This window comes from Brachycentrus maculatus, unplaced genomic scaffold, assembly GCF_059751285.1.
Source record: "Brachycentrus maculatus isolate JH-2025_06_01 unplaced genomic scaffold, ASM5975128v1 h1tg000242l, whole genome shotgun sequence".
In the NCBI taxonomy this organism is placed as follows: Eukaryota; Metazoa; Arthropoda; class Insecta; order Trichoptera; family Brachycentridae; genus Brachycentrus; species Brachycentrus maculatus.
The window spans coordinates 985,026-998,762 of NW_028280993.1; the positions used below are offsets into that span (position 1 = coordinate 985,026).

General features: G+C 32.8%; 1 protein-coding gene across 3 annotated transcripts in view; it reads left to right on the forward strand.

Annotated features, from left to right (window-relative positions):
• The first annotated feature begins 1,430 nt into the window (after nucleotides 1–1,430).
• The window catches only part of LOC148306405 (uncharacterized), a 37,409-nt gene continuing 25,102 nt past the window's right edge, over nucleotides 1,431–13,737 (forward strand). Inside the window, exon 1 of one of the 3 annotated variants that reach the window (XM_088265082.1) lies at nucleotides 1,431–1,867. The gene's annotated coding sequence lies outside the window, so the exon portion shown is untranslated. The remainder of the gene's footprint in view (nucleotides 1,868–13,737) is intronic. The other 2 variants (XM_088265081.1, XM_088265083.1) reach the window with 2 other exon arrangements.

The window sequence follows — 13,737 nt, forward strand, 5'->3', positions numbered from 1 at the left end:
CGATTTTTTATTTATGACGTTGTTGAAAGGAGTGAGCGATATAAAATTACATTTCAAAGTACATAGTGTATTGAGCAAGTTTATAGAACGTTGAAACCTTTATTAAAATATGGACCAGTAAGTCATAATTGCATATTTTCGAGCTTTTTCCAGTACACCCACGATATGTACATACAATACAAAACATTATTCTTTTTTGTCAGTCGTCTCTCCACTGCTGGAAGTAGGCCTCTTCAATTTTTTCTAGACATCTCTTGTTTCGGTCCTTTTTCAATCCTCTTACTACCAGCGACGGGGACAGTGTCATCAGCCCATCTTTTCTGGGGCCGGCCTATTCCTCTCTTCATGTCCCATGGTCTCCACCGCAGAACTCTGGAAGCCCATCTGTCCATTATGTGTCTCAACATGACCTGCCCATTGCCATACATTATCTATATATTTCATAATATTTCCAATGAATAATTGTTTTTATTTTTAAAGAGAATAATATATATAATAGTAAATTTATCTCCTATTAAAGAGCATTCTTGATCTCAAATCTATGTTGAAACAACGGGGTTTACACTTTTAAAATATCACCACATTCTACCTTATAAAATGTGATTTTATAAATTGATTCGGCAGTCACTTTGTGGTAATATCTATTTTTTATTTATGTTAAATATCCATTTTTTATTTATGTTTTACTTGGTAAACACATGTAGTAGAAAAAATAGTGGTGTCTACCAAGTAAAACTTTAATTAAAAATTAATCAAGTATGCTAATATTCCTACTATTTTTACATACAAAAGAAAATAGAATCAAGTATAAAAAAAATGTTACAATCTAATTTCGCAAGGAATATTTTATTTTCATGTCTTCTGTTTTTATAGCGGTAATACACATCAAAAGCTTCCTGAAATGTTATATAACTAACTAATTTACCATTACGCCGCTTCTCTGCAGGGGTAGGCAGAGAGAATAGAACGCCATACCATAATGTCCTTGGAAACAAAATACAACGTCACTCTTCATTTTGTCTAAGGGAGACTCCAACTGAGCATTCCATCTAAGCGTTCGCACTTCTGCAATATATAGTTTGCGTAGATTAGATGTTATACATCGTCCAGTATTCGGAGCCATAGTGTCAGAATAAAATTAATAATTTTTTCTTCTGCCTTCGTGAGGGGATTTATTGTAATTATTTTTTTTAATTAACGGATGAAGTCTTGTTAATCGTTTAATATGTTTAGAAATTAATTATATTTTATAAGATTTTTGTTTTTCAGGATGGTTATAAATCTTCGTCAAGCGGTTCTGACAATAGTTTCGTAGATTTTTCCCTTAAGCTGTTGCAGTCGAATAATGAATTAGTTGAAGTGGCGCGCCTCTGACGTCTCCACCACTACGACGTCCTTTCCCTACCAGGGATGGTCCCACTCACACATACAAACACACACACACACACCACTTGGCCGACCGAACGTTGCATAATTTCCAGCGGGCGGTCGATCTACGCTCGGCGAGTGAAAATCCTCCAGCGTAGCCCGAAACATGTCCGAGACGCCGCGAAACGAGGGAAATATCAACAAGATGGCGCCCTTCTCGCTCGGAACGGACGTTACCCCGAATATCCACTAGTTATCGACTCAATACTAGTACTCCATCGTGCCCGTATACTGTACATTGTGCTCCAGCCACGAGAGAAGCATGTCGCGCGCTGAAAACTATTTGACATTTCAGTTTTGAAACGTGCTTTCGGCCTTTACCGCGCTAGGATTTACGACTAGGTTATGTTCCTCGAAATTGAACCTCTGTAAGGAGTGGCGAGTACGTCGGACTATTTAGCGGTTAAGTGGAACGAGGCTTGATGTACTTCCCATTCAGGTATGAGGGATTCTCATATATAATTCATGTGACAATAATGATTGAAGCCTGACTTTAGTTCATAGTGGCCTTGGTGAGTAGTTTAGTGTATGCAAATATTTGAGCCTATTATTCTAATTAGCTGGATTTGGTTTCCCTCTTTGTAATGTATTGTCTTTCCTTGGCTCGCAACTCCATTTCTGTATTTACATAACTATTTGGAATTAATAGTAAATCAATTAATCCATTTTTAGATATTTTTGAAATCGTTCATAATAAATACATGAATGTAAATAATGTATTATATATGAAATTAAAGTTTTGTACTGACATTTCTTGGTGGAACTGCATTTTATATAATAAAATAACAACTTTATTGTTGTTTCCACATACATTTTATTTGACTAGTGACCGGGTTTCGTCGTTATCGATATCATCAGACTGGTTGGAGGCTAGACAAAAGTCTATGTTATGTGCGCAATAAGCCAGGGGTTGAAAGCCATGATTTTATATATTTTTTTTGACAAAATGAATTTAAGTAGTCTATACACCTAATGATAATTACATATAAAATATCTTATGGTAAAGGTTTTATGTATGATTTTCGTATATTTTTTTTATGGAAATGGATTTAAAAAAAATAAACATCAATCAATGGTTCCAGATCCACCTATATATGGTATTAATTAAATTTACATACAAAAATTCATTTCCATATTAAGATTACTGTTCGTTCATATTTATTTTACCTATGATTTATATTTAGTTAGCCAACATAACAACAAGAGGTAAAATAACTCTAGATTTACTTTTTTAAGATCATACTTAAAACTGTAACTTATGTAGGTACATGGAATTATTATTATAATACATTAGTTTAATTATTTTTTTAAGAAAAATTATGTAAAATCATAGTTTTTAACCGAAGTATGTTATATAAACAACAAGGCATGGGTTAAAAACCACGATTTTATATTTAAAAAATTCTGAAAAAATTAATTTAATTAATTCGAACACAATTATTTTACCAGAAAAATTAATATAAAATTGCAAGGCATTTCAGGGTTTTCAGCCCATGCCTTGTTGTGTATATAACGTAGAATTATGTCTGGCTTCCCATCGGTCTGATGATGTCGGTAACGACAAAACCCCGTCACTAGTTGTATAAAATTTATGTGGAAAAAAAACTATTTAGTTATTATTAAATTATGTGTTTATGAAAGCATGATGTATGCAATTTTATTTTTTCTTATAATTATGTTTGAATTTCCTTATTTAAAAACTGCAAGTTTTGATTATATTAATGTAACGGACCCTAAAATTGATGTTTATATTATATTTGATTAATTTTGATTGACTAAAATTTATACGTTTTCTTTTGTAAAGATAGTACAAAGGTAATGTAAGATATTTGCATACGATCAAAATAATAAGTTTAAAATATGTTATTTTATAATTTTCATAAAATATGTGTTATTTAAAATATTGTGTATAAATCGATTTAATATGAAGAATATTTTGCTTAAAGTGAATAAAAAACATATTGCCTTTTTCCATAATAAATAATCACACCTTACAATCTTTTTCAACAAAACGACAAGCATAAGAAATGAAATATTTAATACGGTTTAATATTCATGAAGAAAAGTTTATTTTCCTAAATTTTGAGTAAAAATATTTTAACCACACCAAGGCATCAGCGAAAGCTAAACTGGCAGTAAACAGCGGAGACATGATTCCAAGCCTAATATGTATGTAGAAGTGAAACATGGAATTGGCGAAAGAAGGATGAAAGTAGACTGAGCGCAGTCAAAATGCAATCTCTCAGACGAATGTTAGATTGTCGAATGGTGATATAAAGAAAGAATGTAAAGCTGAGATAAATTACGGAAGGTATTTAAAGTTGGTTTGGACATGTGGAACAATTTACTAAATTTCTTTAAATTTGTTTTACTAGGCACTGTCCTTTCGGACAGTCGTAAAACAAATTTATGAGGCGAATATAGTTGGAGATAGTAGCAGAGAAAGACCGAGGAGAACTTGACATAATCAAGTACTTCAAATACTTGAGATGGTCAGGTGAGTCGGAAAAATCGGCGGGTGTTTTTAAAGACGTCCGTAACGTTTAGTGTAGTGTTGTATTTTCTTTGCCTACCTAGAGGTGGCGTCATGGTAAGCTAGTTTATTTGCAAAAAAAAATAAAAATACCTATTTGCAATCGGTTAGAAAACGATTAAGACAATTGATAGTTTGCTTATTTGGAAAACTTATTTTCAACAAGTAACGCCTGTTTAATATGTACCTATAGTACCTACCTACGCAAAAAATGTATGTTCATTCGTTATGCAAATTGAGAAACAAACGACTTCAAACTGACATATCGCTCACTCCTTTCAAGAACGTCATAAATCAAAAATCGACAATTTTCAGTTGTGCATGTTTTCGGAATGCCTAGAAAATGTACTATATCCCAGCAAAAGAGGCATATTTTTAACATAATATTTACCCGCTACAGGGGAAAAAGTGTTGTTTTTACATTTTGAGGAAAAGGTATTGTTTAATTATTTTTTTAAATACACAAAATATTTTTCAAATGGAGAAAAAACCTTCAGGTTTTACCCAAAAAGATTTGTTACACAGTAAAAAGTTCAATAAGTGGCTTGATATTTATTTTTAATACATTGTATTATATTTTTAAACTTTAAAAACGTTCTGCTGAAAAATCAAGTTTTTTGATTTATGACGTTCTTGAAAGGAGTGAGCGATATGTGTAATTAGGAGATAAAAATCCACTTATATCGCTAATCGTTAACAACTTTTGACATTCCTCAGTTCAAATTAGCTATTTGAATTAAATTAATCACAAATATACCATCATTTTCATATATGTATAACATACATTATTTTGCATTTTCCAAGTAAATAATTTCTTTGAAGGCGGTGTAAAGTGGATTCTCAAGGTCGTCATGAAAAATTGTAACATATGTTTTTAATTATTTTAGATTTATTTTGAAGAATTTTAATATCTTCTATTTTTTAATCTGTAGGGAGGTTTTTGAAATATTTAGTTCCCAAATATTTGAAGTTTTTTTGAAATTGTCATTTATAACGTCAATGAGCATTAAGGCCCAGCATTCGTTAAGTCGCAACTTAATTTTCTCTGAATTCGGGTAACATTTTACGTAATTGTTTTTTTTATACACCATTTTCGCATTGAAAAAAATGAGTTTTTCTTCGTAATAATTATATGGTTTTGAAAAGGAAAGAGTTATTAAAAGATGAGGAGTTAAAAAAAAATGAAAATATGTTTTCTATATGTCGTGGGTATACTGGCAAAAAACGTTAACTATAAAATCCCTGTTTGAATAATCTCCAGTTATTTAAAGCTTTTAGCCTGAATAAAATACCCGCTAATAAAGTTAAAGTTGAATTCACTTGTAAAACCACATAAATGTGACATTTCAAAGTACTTAGTGTATTTTGCCAGTTTACAGAACGATGAAAACTTTATAATATGCATCATTAAGTCAAAATTGCAAATTTTCGAGTTAAAGTTTTTTGCCAGCACACCCACTATATATTTAAAAAAAAACAATAATATCCAATATACATTCTTGAAAAAAATCGGACGTGAGCACACCAGTGACCTCTCCGGTGGTTGGCGGTGGAATGAACGCGACTTAACGATTGCTGGGCTTTAAGGACCAAATACGTCACCGCAAAAATAATAAAATAGCATCTAATGTGCCAATATAAATCTATTTAAACATTATGTTAAGAAAACAAATCTAATTTTGGGGTCCAACAAAAATTTTGTTTGTGATGAAAACAGGATTTTTTGTTTTTGTTATTTTCGGACTAATTAATTTCTTAATAATACACATCAACGTAGTACTATACTACGTAGTTAAAACGTTAACTTCCTCATGGAATCGACAGCCTGTAGCTTATATTGAGAGCGCTGAAATAATCTGGGTAGGAGAGAAAGAGGAAGTGTGACCTACTTCGCGCTGATGTCTATTGTTTTGACAGGAAGAGAACAGCTGAAAGGCATCGCGAAACGTTTGGAGCTAGAGAGTAAAAGCTTTAACCAGGGGTAGGAAACCTACGGCTTCATGGCCGCATGTTTTACGTGTGTATATATATATATATATATATATATATATATATATATATATATATATATATATATATATATATATATATATGTATATTTATATATATACATAAATATATATATATATATATATATATATATATATATATATATATATATATATATATATATATATATATATATACATATATATATATATATATATATATATATATATATATATATATATATATATATATATATATATATATATATATATATATATATATATATATATATATTTATATATATATTTATATATATATACATTTCTACACGTGTGTGTGTATATATTACAGATCACTATTAAAAAAAGAGACTTAGCTCTTGTGCTTGGAGAGGGACTTTCACTCAATGTTTATTTATTGTACTTAATTATTATTTAATGTTTTTTTGATGTATCGTTTTTTGTTCAATTTTTCATGTATAATGAGCATCAATTTTTTTATGGTTCTTCTATCTTTTTCCAAATATTTGTAATTTTGTTTGGATTGCTTGGTGAAAACACGCTAGTTAAAAAATAAATAAATAAGACAAAAAAGTAAGGGAGATATAACGATTTTAACTAATTATGGCATCAACTGACGTCATAAGTCGTTTTGACCTCAATAATAAAGTTTTTTAAAAAAGTTACGAGCCGCCGCGATTCGGTCCGCGAGCCGCAGGTTGCCAACCCCAACCTATGTTGAATGAAAAATGGAAACGTAGGTACTCTTAGCTTGGCGTAATGTAACCTAGTATATTTATCGACCAAGGGAGATAAATAATTCATGTATCGTCATTATGAATGCAAGAGATGCTGACACCGAACTCAGCTGTTTGATAAGTTACAAAGTACATTATATTGGAATGAACAGTCACGCAATCATAAGTGGGTACGTTTTATTTTTTTACAAAATAAATTGTCTTATCATCCATGTTTTTATTGACATCATCTGGATGAAGAAGAATAAAGCTGTATGAAGTCTATATGCTAAATAAAAAGCTTTCTCAACTCAACCAAAGACGCTACCAAAAACTTACATATCGCTCACTCCTTTCAAGAACGTCATATATTATACGTATAAAAAAATCGTCCATTTTCAGTTGTGCATGTTTTCGGAATGCCCAGAAACTGTACTATATCCCAGCAAAAGAAGCATATTTCAACTTAATATTTACCCGCTACAGGGCAGAAAGTGTTGTTTTTGCATTTTGAAGAAAATGTGTTGTTTAATTATTTTTTTAAATATGCTAAATATTTTTCAAAAAAAAACCTTCAGGTCTTACCTAAAAAGATCTGTTGCACAGTAAAAAGTTCAATAAGTGGCTTGATATTTATTTTTAATACATTGTATCATATTTTTAAACTTTAAAAATGTTCTCCTGAAATATTAAGTTCTTTGATTTATGACGTTCATGAAAGGAGTAAGCGATATGAAAGAATATGCCAACTATAAGATCTTCTGCTAGAACTAGAAGCATCACGCCGCTTCTCCACAGGGGTAAGCAAAGAGAATAGAACGCCACACTACTCTGCATTTGAAAACATTCTTCTCGATTGTTTGCAAAGACAGTTCTATCCTCTCTGCCGACCCCTGCAGCAGCGACTAGATGGTCAGTAAGTTTTTTTTTAATGTATCAGATAATATATTTAAAAAAATACAAATAATTATCACAGGTTTTAGGCTTATATTGTCGAGTGTTTTTTGTATGGCAATCACGACAAGAGAGTTCATTTCTGACATTCCTAAAATGTGCCTGTCTCGTTTTGATCCCGGTTTTTGTATTAAACATCCCTCAAACCGTCGATTCAATGCTACAACAAAAGGTATTTCGGATGTCTGAAAATATTTTGACAGACATTTAAACAAAGCCGAGGCTTGGTACAATGAATTCGAGTCGAAATGAATGAGACATATTTTGGTGGCGTTTGTACACACGAAAGTTCACACATAAAAATTTATACATACAAAATTGACCACATGTACTTCTTCTTTTCCTTCTTATAGATTCTCGGAACTGTCTGTTTCGTTATCCGTTTCTGGTGACCATCTTTGGATGTATCCAAGGGAGTGGCAGCCGACATAACAGTGTAGAGGCAGTTTTTCTTCTTCCTGTCTCCATACTAACGTATTGTCTTTGTATACTTTTAGGGTCAGCTCTCCTCGTACTCAGGTTGTAGTTTCTTTTATCATGGACGACGTCACCTAGGCCATGCTAAATTCGGATAATTAAGTGTGTAAGTGTATATATGTGCACTCATTGAGTTTTCCTGTGTCGAGAGCATATTTTACAATACTTATTTATAAAACACTTCACCTAGGCCATGCCTTCGAATCATGTTTTCTTTCTGCAGCATCCATGAATTCTTTGGTCTTCCTCTAGGTATTATAGGTAGATCCACAGCAATTGGCTGTTTCATAATATGATCAGGTTCTTTGCGTTCTATATACCCATACCATTTTAATCGCCCTTCCTTTATCTTACTATTGATATCTGTTACACCCAGGTTTCCATGAATACGTGAACTTTTTATTTATTTTGTCTCTAAGGGACACTCCAGCTGACCGTCTAAGCATTCGCATCTTCATCAGTTTCTAGTTGCCTAGAGTAGGTGTTATACATCGTCTAGCTTTTGGAGCCACAGAGGAGTGCGGGTCTGACAATTGTTTGGTAGACTTTTCCCTTAAGCTTGGCTGACATTTTCTAGTCACTAAGGACTCCCGTCACGGATCGAAACTTCATCCACCCACACTAATTCTATGCAATACATCTGCTGCTTACTCTCCATGCTTTTGAATTAGTGATTTTAGATATTTAAAGGAGTCGATATTCGTTATTTTTTCTTATTATTTTTGACATTTCATCAAAGATGAAGATGAATATGGAAGTCTGGGCATTTACGGGGCTGACGACCGTCATAGTTATTGTTTCTTCATTGAACTGTATTGGGAGGATGGCGGAATTTGTATTCTCGAACGGTAGATCCATATACTCGGTCATGTTTCTGCTCAGTCTTAATCCAATAGGCATATGGTTAAAACAAATAGTAAGTATGTACATATTTTTGTATGGGTACATTTTATCATTTAATCTACTTCCCAAGTATCTAATAAGGCTTATCTGATTGAATTGATGCATCGTAGTTGTTTAATATAACAGACGCTATCGATTGATAGCGCAGAATGTTGCAATATCGGTGGGAAATATCACACTGTTTGTTCGCTGTACAATCTCCCTGAACCATGCTTGAATATCGATTGAAGCGGGAGTTCCGAAGCTGGATTCTTCTACATCTTTACCATTAGTTCTTGCTTTATTTTATTTTAATGTATTTTTAATGTTATATATAATAAGATTTCAATTTTTTATAGTTTGTCATGAATATACATATTAATTGAAATAAACTAATTCAATTGAATTGAATTGAAATGAATTTTAAGTAACTTCTACTTCTTCTGCGTCGTTGTTCTCATGACGATTTTCGTGATCATCGTCTCTCCATACCTCAAAACATTACTTGCAGTTCGCTCACTCCTTTCAACAACGTCATAAATAAAAAAATCGTCAATTTTCAGTTGCGCATGTTTTCGGAATGCCCAGAAAATGTACTATATCCCAGCTAAAGCGGCATATTTTTAACTTAATATTTACCCGCTACAGGGCAGAAAGTGTTGTTTTTTACATTTTGAAGACAAGGTATTGTTTAATTTTTTTTTTAAAAATATAATAAATATTTTTCAAATGGAAAAAAACATTCAGGTTTTACCTAAAAAGATCTGTTGAACAGTGAAAAGTTAAATAAGTTGCTTGATATTTATTTTTAAAACATTTCATTATATTTTTAAACTTTAAAACAGTCTCCTGAAAAATTAAGTTTTTTTTATATATGGCGTTGTTGAAAGCAGTGAGCGATATGTTATATGAACCTTAGAGGCTTGCACACTTTTCCTCGAGGTTTTTTCAAATAATAAATACAAATAAATAATAAAAAAACTTAATCCTGGATTAAGTACACGGAACTTAAATATTCTACCTAATAGAAGCACTTTCTTAGTAGGCTAACCGATAGTTCTAAGTAGTTAAACCTCGTTAAATGCATAATATGGATCACTTGACCCTTTCGATTGCTCGTCGCGTATACGTCAAGACGTTACAAGAGCTGTGACAAGGGTGCTTGTCGTAGTTATACGTTAACAAGGGTAGTGGTCAATATATAAAAAACGTACATAGAGGGTTTCGGAAAATTCGGAAGTGTGACATTAATTCGTGATGTCATTTAAATTTAGACACGAATAGGTGCTAATTATATTGTATTATACATATACACAACTTTCGATCGTCTAAGAAATGAAGTGGTTAGCACAAGTGTCAGCTTGAAGAATAAAGAAGTTAGCACGTTTGTCAGCCTCCATAATATGATAAGTTAGCACTTTTGTCAGCCTCCATCATGAGAGGTTAGAACGTTTGTCAGCCCCCATAATAGCACGTTTGTTAGCCTCCATGATGAAATTGTTAGAATGATTCTCAGCTTCCATAAAAAAATTATTAGCACGTTTTTTATTCTCTTTAGTGAAAAGCACCATCATGAAGTGGTTACAACGTTTGTCAGTCTCCAAAATGAAGTAGTTATCACCTTTGTCAGCCTCCATAATGAAGTGATTAACACGTTTGTCAGCCTTAATAATGAAATACAATAGTTAGTGCATTGTCAGCCTCCATGATTATATATTTAGAATGATTGTCAGTCTCCATAATGAAGTAGTTATCACCTTTGTCAGCCTCCATAATGTTAGCACTTTTGTCAGCCTTCATGATGACGTGGTTAGCACTTTTGTCAGTCTCCATAATCAAGTATGTAGTTAGCACGTTTGGCATCCTCCATGGTGAAATTGTTAGAATGATTGTCAATCTCCTTAATGAAGTGGTTCCCACGTTCGTCAGTTTCTACAATGGAGTGATTAGCACGTTTGTCAGTCTCCATAATGCAGTGGTTAGCACGTTTTTCAGCCTCAATAACAAAATACAGTAGTTAGTAAGTTTGTAAACCTCCATGTTTAGAAAGATTGTTCATTCATTCAAACCCTTATCCGCACCCCAATGGTGCATAGGGCACTGCATCATATAAACGCAGTGTTATCTCGATCGTTAACACATGAAGGAAAGGTGATCAGGCCTCCGCTTCCGGTACCAGTCCAAGGTAATATTGAATAAATATAAGAGTGAAAAAATCACTTATATTTATTTAACCCCCCCTGGGAATCGAACCCGGGACCTCCAGTACGGTAGCCGAGCGTGCTGACCATTACGCTACGGAGGCGGACAGAAAGATTGTTAGCCTCCATAATAAAGTAGCTACCACCTTTGTCACCCTTCACAATAAAGTGGTTAGCAAGTTTGTCAGCCTCAATAATCACGTTTGACTACCGTGTTGGGTCAAAATAAATATGATTTTTTTCAAAAATCAAGATTCAAAATATGAAGATTTTTAAGTCCAATATTTCTTTTTACTTTATGTATTAATTTTTTAATCAAACACAGATTTTTTCAGAGTCTACTGAGTTGTATTTTATTAAAAAAAACGTAAAAACGTATTTGAGTAAAATACAACTTTGTAGACTCAAAAAATCTGTGTTTGATTTAAAAATTAATACATAAATTTAAATGGAGTTCTACAAATTAAACGCCAAATCAATATAATATTTTTTTACCCTCGACTCTTACATGAATCTTAGGACTGTTCATCATTGCGTTTCATACTATTTTTCGTTGACCCGCTATCAAAAATAGGAATCAAGTTGTGCTAGAGTGGGTTCGAACCTAGAAATTTCAGAGCTTATAAGTTCTTTACTGAATCAGTTCAAGAGTTCGCGCCCCTAAGCACAAGACTATATATCAGTCAAAATATCTGTCGTCTTTTCTTTGTCTCCGTGGAATATTTACAAGATTATCATCACTTAAAAAAACTGAAATACAATAATTATAAAATTAAACATTCATTTTATTCCTTAAACTATACTACGAACTAGTCTTGTTTACATTACGCATTCTAGAGTTGTAAAAGTTTTCAATAGTTGGTAAGGGAATTAGTTTTAGTTTAAATAATGAATTATTCAGAGGGTGGTTTCAGCTTTCAGTATAAACGTAAGTACTGAAAGTTGAAATTAATAATGGAAACTCAACTTCTTTTTCTAATTGTACTAACAAACTAACCATCACGTTGTTTCCCCGCAGGGGTAGGCAGAGAGAATGCCACACCAATCTGTCTTTGCATACAATCTTCGCCTCTTCCACATTCATACATCTTCTCATACATACTCGCCGATTATACTCACTCCTAACCTGACAACTTTGAATGAAATATTTTAATAGTTGACTATGCCAAGTTTTCCTCGATCTTCATCAGCTTCTATTACCAACCACATTTGCCTTATAAATTTGTTTAACTATCCCTTCTTCACTCATTCGAATCACGTGCCCAAACCATCGCAACATACCTTTTTAATTTTTATCGATAATGTTTATCTCAGCATTTCATTCTCACCTGATATCACCATTCGAACTCGTTCGTCTGAAAAACGCATTTCGACTGCATTCAGTCTACTTTTATCTTTATTTTGCCAACTTCATTCTTCACTTCCTAAAGTAAGTAAGAAATTGTACTAATTATAAAATGTATAATTGAATGTTATATGTAACATATTTAAGTCATTGAGATAAGTTAGAAGTCGGAATAATCGGCAGGTATGTATGAGAAGATGCATGAATATAAAAAAGGCGAAGATCGTTTGCAAAAACAGATTGGTGTGGTGTTCTATTATCTCTGCCTACCCCTGCGGAGAAGCGTATTGATCGTTAGTTAGTTAGTTGGTTATATATAATTTCTAGTATGGATCCTTCAACGTTTCCAAGGGTAGCTCGGTATGGCCTCTAACCCCTAATTTATTATTGGTATGAAATATGGCTTAACTGAAGTTGGCCAAAACCCAAAAGTACTTAGTCTTAGAAGATATACATCTAGTATATGGTCTACGCCAGTGGTAGGCAACTTTTTTGCTAAATATGGATATTATGTTTTTTTCTTGAGAACCAAATCTGTTTTCTTCTTCTTCCTCTACCGTTATGTTCTCCACTGCTGGATATAGGCCTCTTCCCCTTCATTCCATTTACTCCGGTCAGTTGTTTGCAGCCAGTTTCTACCCCCCGCAGCGACTATGTCATTGGACAATCTTTTTTGGGGTATTTCGACGACTCTTTTGTTCTCCCGAGGTCTCTTGTGGGGTCCATCTTGTGGGGACCTGTCTTGTTATATGTCCCACCCATTGACACTTGATTCTTGCCACACGATCCATGATATCATTTATATACATATTTGCAATTCTACTATACCTTAATTATAATTTAAGACCTTTATAAAATTTCGGGCACACTCAATAAAACTTGATTTCACATATAATAATGATTTTATTCATTGATAAAAAACATGTCGAAAGTAAGGTGTGCATTACAACACTACTTATTGCGAATAATGTCCTTGCATCTCCTTTGAAAGTTTAATCAAGTCAAGTTTGTATGTCTTTTTTTAGCACGTTTCTGGAAACGTGCTAAAAACCTGGGTTCTCGTCAATAAGACGATTTCTCAGTTTGTTATTAATAAGGTTCATGCTACAAAAAGATTTTTCACATGAATAAGTAGAGTCGAAGAGCCTTCCCACATATATTGGTGCCGCAGCCGCATTTAAAAGGTCAAACA